The sequence below is a fragment of the Microcaecilia unicolor genome, chromosome 2, assembly GCF_901765095.1.
Source record: "Microcaecilia unicolor chromosome 2, aMicUni1.1, whole genome shotgun sequence".
Lineage (NCBI taxonomy): Eukaryota > Metazoa > Chordata > Amphibia > Gymnophiona > Siphonopidae > Microcaecilia > Microcaecilia unicolor.
Window position 1 is genome coordinate 63,643,537 of NC_044032.1, and position 14,995 is coordinate 63,658,531.

At 42.2% G+C, this 14,995-nt stretch overlaps 1 protein-coding gene and 1 long non-coding RNA gene across 4 annotated transcripts in view; both read left to right on the forward strand.

Moving 5' to 3' along the window:
• ZNF532 (zinc finger protein 532) overlaps positions 1-14,995 on the forward strand; it is a 238,197-nt gene that overhangs the window by 82,896 nt on the left and 140,306 nt on the right. The window lies entirely within an intron of this gene.
• On the forward strand, positions 4,261-8,203 carry LOC115462907. Its single transcript, XR_003940969.1, has 3 exons — positions 4,261-4,342; positions 5,309-5,315; positions 8,188-8,203. It is a non-coding gene; the product is annotated as an uncharacterized LOC115462907 (long non-coding RNA).

Below are 14,995 nucleotides of genomic sequence, written 5' to 3' on the forward strand. Positions count from 1 at the left end.
TTTAGCATGTGCTCTCTTTTTAAATAATTTACAATTCTAGAATTAAATTTGTGTTTAGGCTTGCAGTGTCAGCCATATATTGATTTAATCACCATTCCCCTCCCCACCCACACAGGAAACAGTGAAGATGACTCAAAAATATCTCTTGATAATGCTTAATGTTCAAAAGTTTATTGTACAACTGTTTTGGCTGACTGGCCTGCCTCAGAATGTCTCAGAAGTCTCTCAGAGATGTTTGTGCAATTAGAACAATGTTGCTTTCAGTATAGGTTGTAAAAACCACTACCACTATGAGAACAAATATAGTACAACCACTCCATGAAGTACTCAGTACTGGCGGGAAAGAAAGAAACCACCAAGAAGTGCCTTACAAGTCTCAATTCAAATAGCTTTTCTGGACTGCCGATAAAACATCTCCAATCTGAAAAGTCAAACCCATACATGTACAAATGAACATTAAGCTGAGGTATAAAGTGGCCTTAGAGTGCCCTTATGCGGGTTTTTCCTGGACGCTAAGGCCATTTTCACCACAGCCGTAAAATGGACAATTTCCCATTTTTGCATTAATGGCCACTTGCTAATGTTGCCATTAGCACATGGCCATTAAAAAAAAATTACCACTTTAGCATTTACCGACACCTATTTTATTTGCTTTTCTTCGTATTGAATTTTAATTACCAAATCTTAGACCATTCTTCTAGCTTCCGCAGATCCTTTTTCATGTTTTTCACTCCCTCCCGGGTGTCCACTCTGTTACAAATCTTAGTATCATCCGCAAATAGGCAAACTTTATCTTCTAACCCTTCGGCTATGTCACTCACAAATATATTGAACAGAATCGGCCCCAGAACCGATCCCTGAGGCACTCCACTACTCATCTTTCCCTCATCCGAGCGAATTCCATTAACCATCACCTCCTGGCCTCTGTCCGTCAACCAGTTCCTAATCTAGTTCACCACTTTGGGTCCTATCTTCAGCCTGTCCAGTTTATTTAAGAGCCTCCTGTGGGGAATCATGTCAAAAGCTTTGCTGAAGTCTAAGTAGATTGCGTCTATAGCACGTCCATGATTCAATTCTCCGGTCACCCATTCAAAGAATTCAATGAGATTCGTTTGACACAATTTACCTTTGGTAAAACCATGTTGTCTCGGATCTTGCAACTTATTGGCTTCCAGGAAATTCACTAACCTTTCCTTCAGCATCACTTCCATTACTTTTCCAATAACCGAAGTGAGGCTTACCGGCCTGTAGTTTCCAGCTTCTTCCCTATCACCACTTTTGTGAAGAGGGACCACATCCACCGTTCTCCAATCCCTCGGAACCTCTCCCATCTCCAAGGATTTATTAAACAAATCTTTAAGAGGACCCACTAGAACCTCTCTGAGCTCCCTCAATATCCTCAATAACAGGTGTTCCACTATTGTAAATTTATTGTATTGATACAAGTTATGTTAGTGGACAACATCCTAGGGTTTATATATATGGTACATGTTTATAAAATAGGGCCATAAGACACCTTCTTGTCCAATTAACCTAGGCACCCTTCAATAAAATTACCCTCATAGTAGCTGAATTTCATCACAGAGCACATGTGTATTTCACAAATTTAGGCACAAGTCTTCTCTTACCCTTCTTTGTTATCCCAGACTGTTTTTTTAACCTTTTCCTGTGGTTCGCTCTCCTGCTCCTTGTTGTCTTCCTTTCTTTCTCTCTCCCTGCTTCCCTGCCTTTCCTCTTTCTCACTGTGACTCTCTGTGTTTGTTTGTGGCTGTCTTGTCTGTTGTTGAGTGAGTGTTACATGCATAAATATATCTGCATAGTACTTTGCATGAACATCAGGTTGTTTTATGCATACTAAAAATTGTGCACTTAACATCATAGTTAATTGGATTTCTGTTTGTGAGAAAGAAGAGCATAGGTCACAAATTAATTGCCTTATATTTATGGCTTCCCTGAAAGCTTGTATCTTAAAAAGAATTATAAGCCTATTGAAGGTGTCTGTTCTGTCCAGCTTCAATTTGGTTTTCTTTTCAATTCAATTCAAGTATTATATACCACTAATATCCCCCATTCGGAGTTCAATGTGGTTTATCTCATAAGTAGGACATAGGTTGGATACAGTGTTGCATGTGGAAAATTTGTTGAATACAGTGTTATAAGCAGTTTTACAACTTGTTAGATGAAACCAATCTTGTATGTAACTATAGAGAGTGAGAGTACTTGATGTGTTTGACTTGAATTCTTGTTTTTGAGGCTAGTGAAGGGACATATGGAGAAGTGGTTGTCATGTAGAAGACTTTGGGTTGTTATGTAGAAGACTTTTGGAAGAAGAATTTTAGCCTCTTTCGGAAGATGAGGTAGTTGGCTTCAGATCTGATGCCTGAGGGGAGGGAGTTCCATATAGAGATTCCTGATACAGGGAAGAGTGATCTAAAGGTCTTCTGGAATCGGATTCCCCTATGGAACCGTGGTGCTAAGGTCATTTGTTCTTTCAGTCTGCTGGAATGAAATGTGTACATTGATGAGATATCAATCAGTAGTTCAGATGTGACACCATGTAGAATTTGAAAGACTAGACAGACAGTTTGAACTTAATTATTTCAGCAATGGGTAGCCAATGTAGTTTAGTCAGGTATGGTGAAGCACTGGTATATCTATTCTGTTTGAAGATTAGTCTAGCCACTGTGTTCTGTATGATCTGTAGGGGTTTTTTTTGTATTGAATCTTAATTCCACAGAATAACAAGTTACTGTAATCCAGATAACTGTTCATAGTTGTCTCATTTTAAACAGTGTTTTCTTCCATATTTGATTGATGTGGGAGGAAAAGGTTAGGGAGGAGTCGAGGATGCCACCCAACACTTTAGCTTCTGATTCAATCACGAAGGTTCTATCATTGGAAAGTGTTTATGAAGTTGGGACTTCCACTCCTTGATTCCAGAACCAAAGGATCTTAGTTTTTTTCACATTCAGTTTTAGATTATTTTCCAGCGCCCAGTTCTGAATAGTGGTCATTCCAGTTGTTATAGATTAGTTTATATCTTGTTGTGGAGACGATAGTGGTAAGAGGAGCATGATTTCTTCAGCATAAGATGTTAGTAATTCATCTAATCCCAGGTATATTGAACTGAGGGAATACATAAAGAAGTTAAATAGAATAAGAGAAAGTGAGGATCCATTGGGGATGCCACATTTCGTGGACCAATATTTGGAGAGGTGTTGTGTGTTTTGTTTTACAGAGTAGCTTTGGTTTGATAGGAATTGGTGGAACCATTTAAAGACAGAGCCTGTTACTCCTATCTGGTTTAGTCGTTCTAGTAGCATTGTGTGATCAACTGCATTGAGCGCCACTGAAATGCCGAATTCAAATAATAAAACTTTATTTCCCTTGCATAGGTATTGTTTGACATATGTTGTCAGCACAAGGAGCAGAGTTTCTGTACTGTGTGCAGCTCTGAATTCAAATTGGGGCTGGTGCAGAGTAGGGGTGTGAGAACAATTTTGCCCATGTCTGGAGGGAGAGAGTCTGATTCTAGTAGCTTGTTGAGACAGCCTGTTAGCTATTGAAGAATATCAGATGGAATGGTTTGGAATAGGAATTCTGGGCAGAGGTCTAGGGAACAGTGTGAGTGCGAGTATTTCAATGATGGTGACTTCATGTCTTCGGTTGATATCTGATCAGTTGTGATTCCCAGTGTTGGGTCTCAGCCCGAGTCTGGACCTGAGTCGTAGATCTTTATAATGTTATTCATTTTCTCTGTTGGAATACTTTTAGCTAGGTTGGCTCTGATTTGGTTGATTTTGTTTGCAAAGTAGTCAGCTAGTTCTTGAGCAAAGGGGCATGTTTGATGTGTATTGTTGACAATGTTGGTGGAGGTTAGGCTTCTGCCTAAGATCAGCAGGACTGATCGCTACCTCAGACACTTGGTGTAGTACCTATGGTAGCTTTATTATCCATATGTTCCTCTCGAAGTGATGAGTGTGGTGGAGGCCCAGAGAGAAGCCTTGATCTGGGAGGAGATATTCAACTGGATGAGACCAGATCCAACATGCAAAGCATACACTCCTGATGATCCCAGGGAATGCAATATGCTCTTGGACTGAGGATGTGTCTCCAGGAGCTTCTGCTTAGGAGGGAAGGGTTAAGACAGCTGTGTAGTTGGTGATTTGATCATTAGGCATGTAAATAGCTGGGTGGTTGGAGGGCATGAGGATCGCCTGGTCACTTTCCTGCCTGGTGCAAAGGTGGTGGACCTCACATGTCACCTAGATAGGATTTTTAGATGGTGCTGGGGAGGACCGGGATGTCTTGGTACATGTGGGTACCAATGACATAGGAAAATGTGGGAGGGAGGCTCTATAAGTCAAATTTAGGCTCTTAGGTAGAAAGCTGAAATGCAGATCCTCCAGGATAGCATTATTGGAAATGCTCCCCGTTCCACATGCAAGACCCAAGAGGCAGGCAGAGCTTCAAAGTTTCAATGCGTGGTTGAGATGATGGTACAGGAATGAGGGATTTAGATTTGTTAGGAACTGGGCAACACTCTTGGAAAAGGGTAGTCTGTTCCGAAAGGGATGGGCTCCACTTAACTGAAATGGAACCAGGCTGCTGATGCCAACTTTTAAAAAGGAGATAGAGCAGCTTTTAAGCAATACTATTGAAGCAGGATCTTTAGGGAATCTCAAAGAGAGGTTTCAATAATGGTGAAAGAAAGCCAGGAGTATAATGGGAGAACAGAGTAAAGGATGCAAATTATCCCCATCAACTTCAAAGCAGCTTGTTGATACAAGGAAAAAACACAATTTGAAGTGTCTATATACAAATGCTAGAAGCCTAAAAAATAAGATGGGAGAGTTGGAGTATATAGCAGTAAATGAAGAGTTTAAAAAAGGTTTGGACGGCTTCCTAAAGGAAAAGACCATAGACCATTATTAAATGGACTTTGGAAATATCCACTATTTCTGGGATAAGCAGTATAGAATGTTTTGTACTTTTTTGGGATCTTGCCAGGTATTTGTGACCTGGATTGGCCACTGTTGGAAACAGGATGCTGGGCTTGATGGACCTTTGGTCTTTCCCAATATGGCAATACTTATGTACTTATGTAGATGTAATAGGAATCTCGGAGACCTGGTAGAAGGAGGACAATCAATGGGACACTGAGTTATAAGGATAAAAATTATAGCATGATAGAGTAAATTGGAGGGGGTGTTGCACTATATAAAGAGGGAATTGAGTCAAAAAAATTAAATATTCTACATGAAATAACAGTGTGGAATTCTTATTGATAGAAATTCCCTGTTTGAAGGGAAGGAGTATACTGGTAGGGCTGTATTACTGTCTGCCAGGACAGAAAGAGCAGACAGATGAAGAAATGTTTAAAGAAATTAGGAAAACTGCACATTACAATATGATATATATGATAGGTAACGGTGTTGGATCCTCTGGGAAACAGTGATCATAACATGATCAAATCTGAGCTAATATCTGGAGTGAAGTTACTAAGGAACTCTACTGTGGGACCGTTAGATCTGGAAGGAGCCAAAGGAGCAGTCAAGGAGGACAAGGTATAGTGGAGAGATTGAATGAATTCTTTGCTTCGGTCTTTACGGAAGAAGATGTAAGAGATCTACCTGTACCGGAAATGATTTTCAAGGGTGAGAATGCAGAGGAAGTGAAAGAAATCTTGGTGAACCTGGAAGACGTACTGAGACAAATTGACAAGTTAAAGAATGATGTCACCTGAACCGATACACCCCCGGCTGCTGAAAGAACTGAAACATGAAATTGCTGATCTGCAGTTGGTGATCTGTACCCTGTTGTTAAAATTGTCCATAGTCTCTGAAGATTGGAGGGTGGCCAATATAACGCTGATTTTTTAAAAAGGGTTCTGGGGTGATCAGGGAAGTTACAGATAGGTAAGCCTGACTTCAATGCTGGGCAAAACAGTGGAAACTATTATCAGAATAAAAGTATGGAACACATAGACAAACATGGTTTAATGTGACAGAGTCAGCATGGAGTCAGCCGAGGGAAGTGTTGCCTCACTAACTTGCTTCATTTCTTAGAAGGCATGAATAACCATGTAGATAATGGTGAGCTGGTTGATTTAGTGTATTTAGATTTTCAGAAAGCTGTTGACAAAGTTCCTCATGATTGACTCCTGAGAAAATTAAAATGTCATGGGATAGGAGGCAATACCATTCTGTGGATTAGGAATTGTTTATTGTACAGAATACAGAAGGTGTGTTTTAAACGGGCATTTTTCTCAGTGGAGGAGGGTGAATAGTGCTGTGCTGCAAGGACCTGTACTAAGACTAGTGCTATTTAACATATTTATAAATTAGATAGCACAAAACTATTTAAAGTCAAAACACATGCGGATTGTGAAACATTGCAGGAAGACCTTAGGAAACTTAAAGACTGGGCATCCAAATGGCAGATGAAATTTAATGTAGACAAATGCAAAGTGATGCACATTGGGAAGAATAATCTGAATCATGGTTACCTGATGCTATTGCCTACCTTAGGAGTCAGCACTCAAGAAAAAGATCTAGGTCTTATTGTAGACAATGTACTGAAATCTTCTGTGCATTGTTTTTCGGCTGCCAAAAAAGCCAACAGGATGCTAGGAATTATTAGGAAAGGAATCCACATAAGACCGCAGATATTATAATGTCTCTGTATCACTCCATACTGCGACCTCTCCTTGAGTATTGCATTCAATTCTAGTCAAAAAAGATATAGCGGAATTAGAAAAGGTTCAAAGAAGAGTGACCAAAATGATAAAGGGGATGGAAGTCCTCCCATATGATTGCGCTATAGAAATGATAAGTAGTAGTAGAAAGGCTAAAGAGGTTATAATGGCTTTTCAGCTTGGAAAAGAGACAGCTGAGGGGGGATATGATTGATGTCTATAAAATCCTGAGTGGTGTAGGACTGGTAAAAGTGAATCGATTTTTCACTCTTTCAAAAAGTACAAAGCCCAAGGGACACTCATTAAACTTTTTTTTTTTAATTTTTGTTACATTTGTACCCCACACTTTCCCACTCATGGCAGGCTCAATGCAGCTTACATGAGAAGTTCTGAGAGAAGAGGACATTTCTCTGGTACATGAACACTACTTTGCTTGTGCTTTGGGAACTTAAAGATTGGGGTTTAAAGGAGGAATTGTAGGTTAGTGTTAGGCAAACTTAAAAAGCAAATTTCAACAGCTAACAGAAAACAGCTAATCTCCATAGTCTTTTCCACTTAGTTTTAAAAGCCTTGTACCACAGCATTAACAGATAGAATCTAACAGCCACTGCAGGATCTAATTTAGTATTCCCACCCACCCTCCCCAACACCCATCCATCCCTAGGACAACTCCTCATTTATAGTCAGTTATTGTAATTAGGGTAACAAGCAAGGAGTGCTCTTATAGAGTTTTAAATACATTTCATTACCATCTAAGAAGGAAATACTAAAATCATACAATACACTATATAAAGTAAAAGACACTTTTATATTAGGCTAATATCCTTAATACTGTAGCAAGTTTTAAAATATTGGAAAACTCAAAAACACTAAGATGGAGTCAGCAGTCCAGCAGCGAGAGGGGTGCTATCCAGTCTTTTGCATTGAGTGTCACATGTATGATTATCTCCCAGTTGGTGAGATGTCATATGTTTGCGCCCGATGCAAAGAGCTCCTAGCTCTTAGAGAACATGTCCGTTCTCTTGAGGCTAGAGTAGCAGACTTGGTGGAGCTGAGGGAGACAGAGAGGTACATAGAGGAGACCTACAGGGATGTTGTAGAGAGGTCCCACCTCCAGTCTAGTAGCCCTTGTGCTACCTTGGAGGAGGGAGGTCTCCTAGAAGGAGAGCATCACCCTGGTGAAGTAGGAAGTACTCCTTTAGCCAGGACCTGCCCACCAGGGGATGTACTATCCTCTCGCACTGAGGATATGTCTCCAAGTGCTGCCCGGGAGGGAAAGGTTAGGACAGCTGTTGTAGTTGGTGATTCGATCATTAGGCATATAGATAGCTGGGTGGCTGGTGGACGTGAGGATCGCCTGGTGACTTGCCTGCCTGGTGCGAAGATGGCGGACCTCACGCGTCACCTAGATAGGATTTTAGATAGTGCTGGGGAGGAGTCCGCTGTCTTGGTACATGTGGGTACCAGTGACATAGGAAAATGTGGGAGAGAGGTTCTGGAAGCCAAATTTAGGCTCTTAGGTAGAAAGCTCAAATCCAGATCCTCTAGGGTAGCATTTTCTGAAATGTTACCTGTTCCACGTGCAGGGCCCAAGAGACAGGCAGAGCTCCAGAGTCTCAATGCGTGGATGAGACGATGGTGCAGGGAGGAGGGTTTTAGATTTGTTAGGAACTGGGCAACATTCTGGGGAAGGGGGAGCCTATTCCGAAAGGATGGGCTCCACCTTAACCAGGGTGGGACCAGGCTGCTGGCGTCGGCATTTAAAAAGGAGATAGAGCAGCTTTTAAACTAGAAATGGGGGGAAGGCCGACAGTCGCTCAAAAGCGCATGGTTCGGGAAAAGGTATCTTACAAAGATACCTCACAAACAGGGAAGATAGGGTTTCTGGATAGTGAGGTTGCACAACAGACTGTGGTAGGCCAGGTGCCCTTAAATACAACTAAAGATCAGACAAAAGATGTCAAATCAATAGTGTCAGGTACTAAGCATCATGCAAATAAGAACAACAAACATACTCTGAAATGTCTATATGCAAATGCTAGGAGTCTAAGAAATAAGATGGGAGAGTTGGAATATATTGCACTAAATGAAAAATTGGATATAATAGGCATTACTGAGACCTGGTGGAAGGAGGATAACCAGTGGGACACTGTCATACCGGGGTACAAAGTATATCGTAATGATAGGGTAGACCGGACTGGTGGAGGGGTAGCATTGTATATTAAAGAGAGCCTTGACTCAGATAGATTACAAATTCAGCAGGACACAAATCACACCTTTGAATCACTGTGGGTTGAAATTCCATGTATAAAAGGGAAAAAAATGGTGATAGGAGTGTACTACCGTCCACCTCGCCAGGATGAGCAGGTAGACACAGAAATGATAAAAGAAATCAGAGACGCGAACAAAATGGGCAATGTGATAATAATGGGTGACTTCAATTATCCAAATATAGACTGGGTAAATGTAACATCGGGACACGCTACAGAGATACAATTCCTTGATGAAATCAAGGACAGCTTTATGGAGCAACTGGTGCAGGAGCCGACGAGAGAAGGAAAAATTCTAGACTTGGTCCTTAGTGGAGCGAATGATTTGGTGAGGGACGTTATGGTACTGGGGCCGCTTGATAACAGTGACCATAATATGATCAGTTTTGACATCAACCTTGAAGTAACTGTACACAGAAAGTCAAATACGTTAGCGTTTAACTTTAAAAAAGGAGACTATGATAAAATGAGAAGAACGGTAAAAAAAAAACTTAGGGGGGCAACTGAGAGAGTAAAAACTGTACAACAGGCGTGGACGCTGTTCAAAAATACCATCCTGGAGGCCCAGGCCATACATATTCCGCGAATTAGAAAAGAAAGACGGAAGTCCAAAAGACACCCGGCCTGGTTGAAAAGTGAGGTGAAGGAAGCTATTAGGGCTAAAAGAAACGCCTTCAGAAAATGGAAGAAGGAACCGTCTGAAAATAACAAGAAACAGCATAAGGAGTGTCAAAGCAAATGCAAGGCGCAGATTAAGAAGGCCAAGAGGGAGTATGAAAAAAAGATAGCATTAGAGGCAAAAAAACATAGTAAAAATTTTTTTCGGTATATTAAAAGCAGGAAGCCGGCAAAAGAATCGGTTGGGCCGCTGGATGACCGAGGGATAAAAGGGGCGATCAAGGAAGACAAAGACGTAGCGGAGAGACTGAATGAATTCTTTGCTTCGGTCTTCACCGAGAAAGATTTGGGTGGGATACCGGTGTCGGAAATGGTATTTCAAGCGCACGAGTCGGAGAAACTTACTGACTTCACGGTAAACCTGGAGGACGTAATGGGGCAGTTCGGCAAACTGAAGAGTAGCAAATCTCCTGGACCAGATGGTATTCATCCTAGAGTACTGATAGAACTGAAAAACGAGCTTGCGGAGCTACTGCTAGTGATATGCAACTTATCCTTAAAATCGAGCGTGGTACCGGAAGATTGGAGGGTGGCCAATGTAACGCCCATTTTAAAAAAAGGCTCCAGGGGAGATCCGGGAAATTATAGACCGGTGAGTCTGACGTCGGTGCCGGGGAAAATGGTAGAGGCTATTATCAAAAACAAAATTACAGAGCACATCCGAGGACATGGATTACTGAGACCAAGTCAGCATGGCTTTTGTGTGGGGAAATCTTGCCTGACCAATTTACTTCAATTCTTTGAAGGAGTGAACAAACATGTGGACAAAGGGGAGTCGGTTGATATTGTGTATCTGGATTTTCAAAAGGCGTTTGACAAGGTACCTCATGAAAGGCTACAGAGGAAATTGGAGGGTCATGGGATAGGAGGAAATGTCCTATTGTGGATTAAAAACTGGTTGAAGGATAGGAAACAGAGAGTGGGGTTAAATGGGCAGTATTCACAATGGAGAAGGGTAGTTAGTGGGGTTCCTCAGGGGTCCGTGCTAGGACCGCTGCTTTTTAATATATTTATAAATGATTTAGAGATGGGAGTAACTAGCGAGGTAATTAAATTTGCTGATGACACAAAGTTATTTAAAGTCGTTAAATCGCGACAGGATTGTGAAAAATTACAAGAGGACCTTACGAGACTGGGAGACTGGGCGGCTAAATGGCAGATGATGTTTAATGTGAGCAAGTGCAAGGTGATGCATGTGGGAAAAAAGAACCCGAATTATAGCTACGTCATGCAAGGTTCCACGTTAGGAGTTACGGACCAAGAAAGGGATCTGGGTGTCGTCGTCGATAACACACTGAAACCTTCTGCTCAGTGTGCTGCTGCGGCTAAGAAAGCGAATAGAATGTTGGGTATTATCAGGAAAGGTATGGAAAACAGGTGTGAGGATGTTATAATGCCGTTGTATCGCTCCATGGTGCGACCGCACCTTGAGTATTGTGTTCAATTCTGGTTGCCGCATCTCAAGAAAGATATAGTAGAATTGGAAAAGGTGCAGCGAAGGGCGACTAAAATGATAGCGGGGATGGGACGACTTCCCTATGAAGAAAGACTAAGGAGGCTAGGGCTATACAGCTTGGAGAAGAGACGGCTGAGGGGAGACATGATAGAGGTATATAAAATAATGAGTGGAGTGGAACAGGTGGATGTGAAGCGTCTGTTCACGCTTTCCAAAAATACTAGGACTAGGGGGCATGCGATGAAACTACAGTGTAGTAAATTTAAAACAAATCGGAGAAAATGTTTCTTCACCCAACATGTAATTAAACTCTGGAATTCGTTGCCGGAGAAAGTGGTGAAGGCGGTTAGCTTAGCAGAGTTTAAAAAGGGGTTGGACGGTTTCCTAAAGGACAAGTCCATAAACCGCTACTAAACGGACTTGGAAAACTCCAAAATTCCAGGAATAACATGTATAGAATGTTTGTACGTTTGGGAAGCTTGCTAGGTGCCCTTGGCCTGGATTGGCCGCTGTCGTGGACAGGATGCTGGGCTCGATGGACCCTTGGTCTTTTCCCAGTATGGCATTACTTATGTACTTATAGAGGGTTAAGTGACTTGCCCAGAGTCACAAGGAGCTGCCTGTGCCTGAAGTGGGAATCAAACTCAGTTCCCCAGGACCAAAGTCCACCACCCTAACCACTAGGCCACTCCTCCACATGGAAATACTTTAAAAACAAACAGGAGGAATTATTTCACTGAACGAATAGTTAAGCTCTGGAGCTCATTGCTGGAGGATATGGTAATGGCAGTTAACGTAACTGGGTTTAAAAAAGGTTTGGACAAGTTCCTAGAGGGAAAAGTCCAGAGTCTACTATTGAGAGAGATACGGAGAAGCCACTGCTTGCCCTGAGATTGGTAGCATGGAATGTTGCTACTAATTGGATTTCTGACAGGTACTTGCGACCTAAATTGGCCACTGTTGGAAGCAGGATTCTGGGCTAGATGAACCATTGGTGTGACCCAATATGACTATTCAAATGTTGTTATGACCCGCACCTTACCGGGTGGGGTTACATTAAAGAGCTCAAACACACTGGGATGAAAAGAATTATTGCTCAAAAAAAACAGAAATCACTGTAACTCAAGAGAGAGTCAAAAATAACCCTAAAAAAATGACCTTATCATAAAGGAGGAAAAAGACCTCAATAGTGGTTTGGATTCTCAAAAACAAGAACCAAGCACACACTTAATCATTAGTCAAAAAACCTCTATTATACCATCTGAATAAATTATTCACATATACTTTTAATCTGAATTGTTCACATATACTTATAATCCTTTTTTAACATATACTTGTCATCTTTTTCGATCTACTTATTCTCTTATAAAATAAACATTTCCGCAACCTTTCTATCTATCTATCTATCTATCTATCTATCTATCTATCTATCTATCTATCTATCTATCTATCTATCTCAGCAACTACAGCAGTATATGCACACAATAAGATTGCAAGCGGAACTTATCAAGACTCAGCGGAGAAATCCGTTTCACTGGTCAAAGCTTTATCAGGAGCAAGTTGTCACCTAAATTGCTATCTTGCGCTCACTGATGTGCGGTGGGAACTTGCTTGTGATGAAGCTTTGACCAGTGAAACGGACTGCTTCGTTGAGCCTGGTTAAGATAAGTTTCACTTGCAATCTTATTGTGTGTATATACTGCTGCAGTTGCAGTCTTATTGTGGGGAAGATTTTCTGGGGGTCACTAAAGAGACAGAACTGGTATTGACAGCCTGGTGAGCAGGGCCGGCATGGGGGGGGGGGGGGGGGGGGAGACAGGGCAGTTGCCCTGGGCCCCACAGCATGTCCACCCCTTCTCTCTACCCAAGTCTGGCATCTCCCACACCTTCCCGGTGTAGCTTAAAAATATTTTTTTCTAAGTAAAGGGTTTCCAGTGCAGGAGCGATTAAGAAACATTCTGCCTTCGATGAAATTCAGCCTCCTTGGCATCTTCCACTGCTGTCGCGGTCCGCCCAAGCAGAAACACAAAGTTGTGTCAGAGGTGGAGAGTACCATGGCAGCAGGCAGAGGAAGAGTGCCGAATAGCCTGAATTTCAGTGAAGGTAGCATGTTTCAATCACTCGCTGGAAACCCTCTGCTTAGAAAAAACATTTTTAAGCTAGACCACAAAGGTGAGGGAGATGCCACACCAGGGTGAAGAGAAGAAGAAGACTTGCAGCCCAAGGGGGTCGTCCTGGAGCAGTTGTTTTTGAACTAAATGGGGGGAGAGATAGGGTTCAAACAGTGGGGGAGATCCCAGAACGATGATGGTAGGGGGGAGGTGAAAGGGAAGAAATAATGGGCTTAGAAACAGAAGAGAGGGAGAGAGATGGTGGACAGTAGCATGGAGAGAGGCAAGAGAAACGGAGAGACATTGGACCTGGGATGAGATACTGGATGGGAGGGCAGCTGGGAAGAGAAAGAAAGAGATGGTGGACCTGGGAGTGATGCGGAGGGAGACAGAAAGAGATACTAGATGAGAGGGCATTTTGTGAAGAGAAAAGGAGAGATGGTGGGACCCGAGGTGGTGTGGAAGGAAGGAGAGATGCTGAATGGGTGGGCATGCTGGAAGAAAGAGAAAGAAGCTGGAATTGGGGATGGGAGGGAGGGAAGAGAGGAAGAAATGTTGAGTCTGGGAGTGGAAGGGAGGGATATATGCTGAACAATGGGACTGAGGGAGGAAAGAGATGCTACATCAAGGGGGGAAGGGAAGAAGAACAGAAAAGAAAGGGAGTAATGTTGGACCATGGGGTTGAGATCCATAAATATTAGCAAGAGAGACTTGGGTGTCCCCACGTTTTACTTGTAGAAGAAAGCAATATGGAACAGGCTTTCCTGTTTGGGATCCGATGCATACTCTAGGTGACCCAGGCTGGCCACTGTCTGGACCAGATGCATCAACCAAACGTAAAAAAAATCTAAAACGTAAAAGTCCTTAACGAATTTGAAAAAACGAACAATGCACCAAAAAAACAAGTCGCACATGTTCAGTGCAGTATTGTAAAGTACAATGCATTAAACTGGTGTAATCCCCGTCGGTAATTGACCCCTAAAGCATGCGCAGAGCAACCAAGCGTTATGCTGGCTGCTCTGCGCATGCCACAAACGTCAAAACAACAACAAAAAAACCCAAAACACAAACACGAGTGTTTCGGGAGGGGGCAAAGGCGCTCGTCAGGAGCGTCCTGTATGGACGGCCTTGCCCCCCCCCCCCCCCCCCCACCCGAGGTCACCGCTGCTCCCAGCTTCCCCCTGCAGCATAGAAATCCAACCTTTAGCAGCCCCGGCCCCCCTCTCTTCCTTTCTTTCTCCCACAGCTCCACCTCCCGCCATCCTCCTTCTTTTCATTTGGTTGTATCTTCATAAAACTGTATGTGTATGTTTCGATAGCTTCATTTTATTATGTGATGAAGTTGTGAGATCAGACTCCTGATGAGGTCTTTGGCCAAAACACAAATTTGTGTAGAGTCTTTCTTTCAACACAATAATGTATTATTCATCACCACGACCGATCTTGGGACTCCTCTTTGTCACCTTTGCTGTTGTGCTGTTTTGGTTTGCGTTTTGCAAAGGTTTTTTCTTCTTTGTTCTTGATCACTAATATTTATGTGCCATTATGCTCATACATGTTCAGAATAATGCATATGTGTGTAGATAAGTGCACAAATGCTCTTTTACAAATACCCATTTAACTTGCATAGGGCTCCTTTTACTAAGGTGGACTAATCATTTAGTGCATGCTAAATGCTAAGAAGCTCATTTTATTCCTATGGGCTTCTTAGCATTTAGCACTTTATAATCATTAGTGTGCGCTAAGTCCATTAGTGTTTTTATATTACTAATCTTTTTACCAC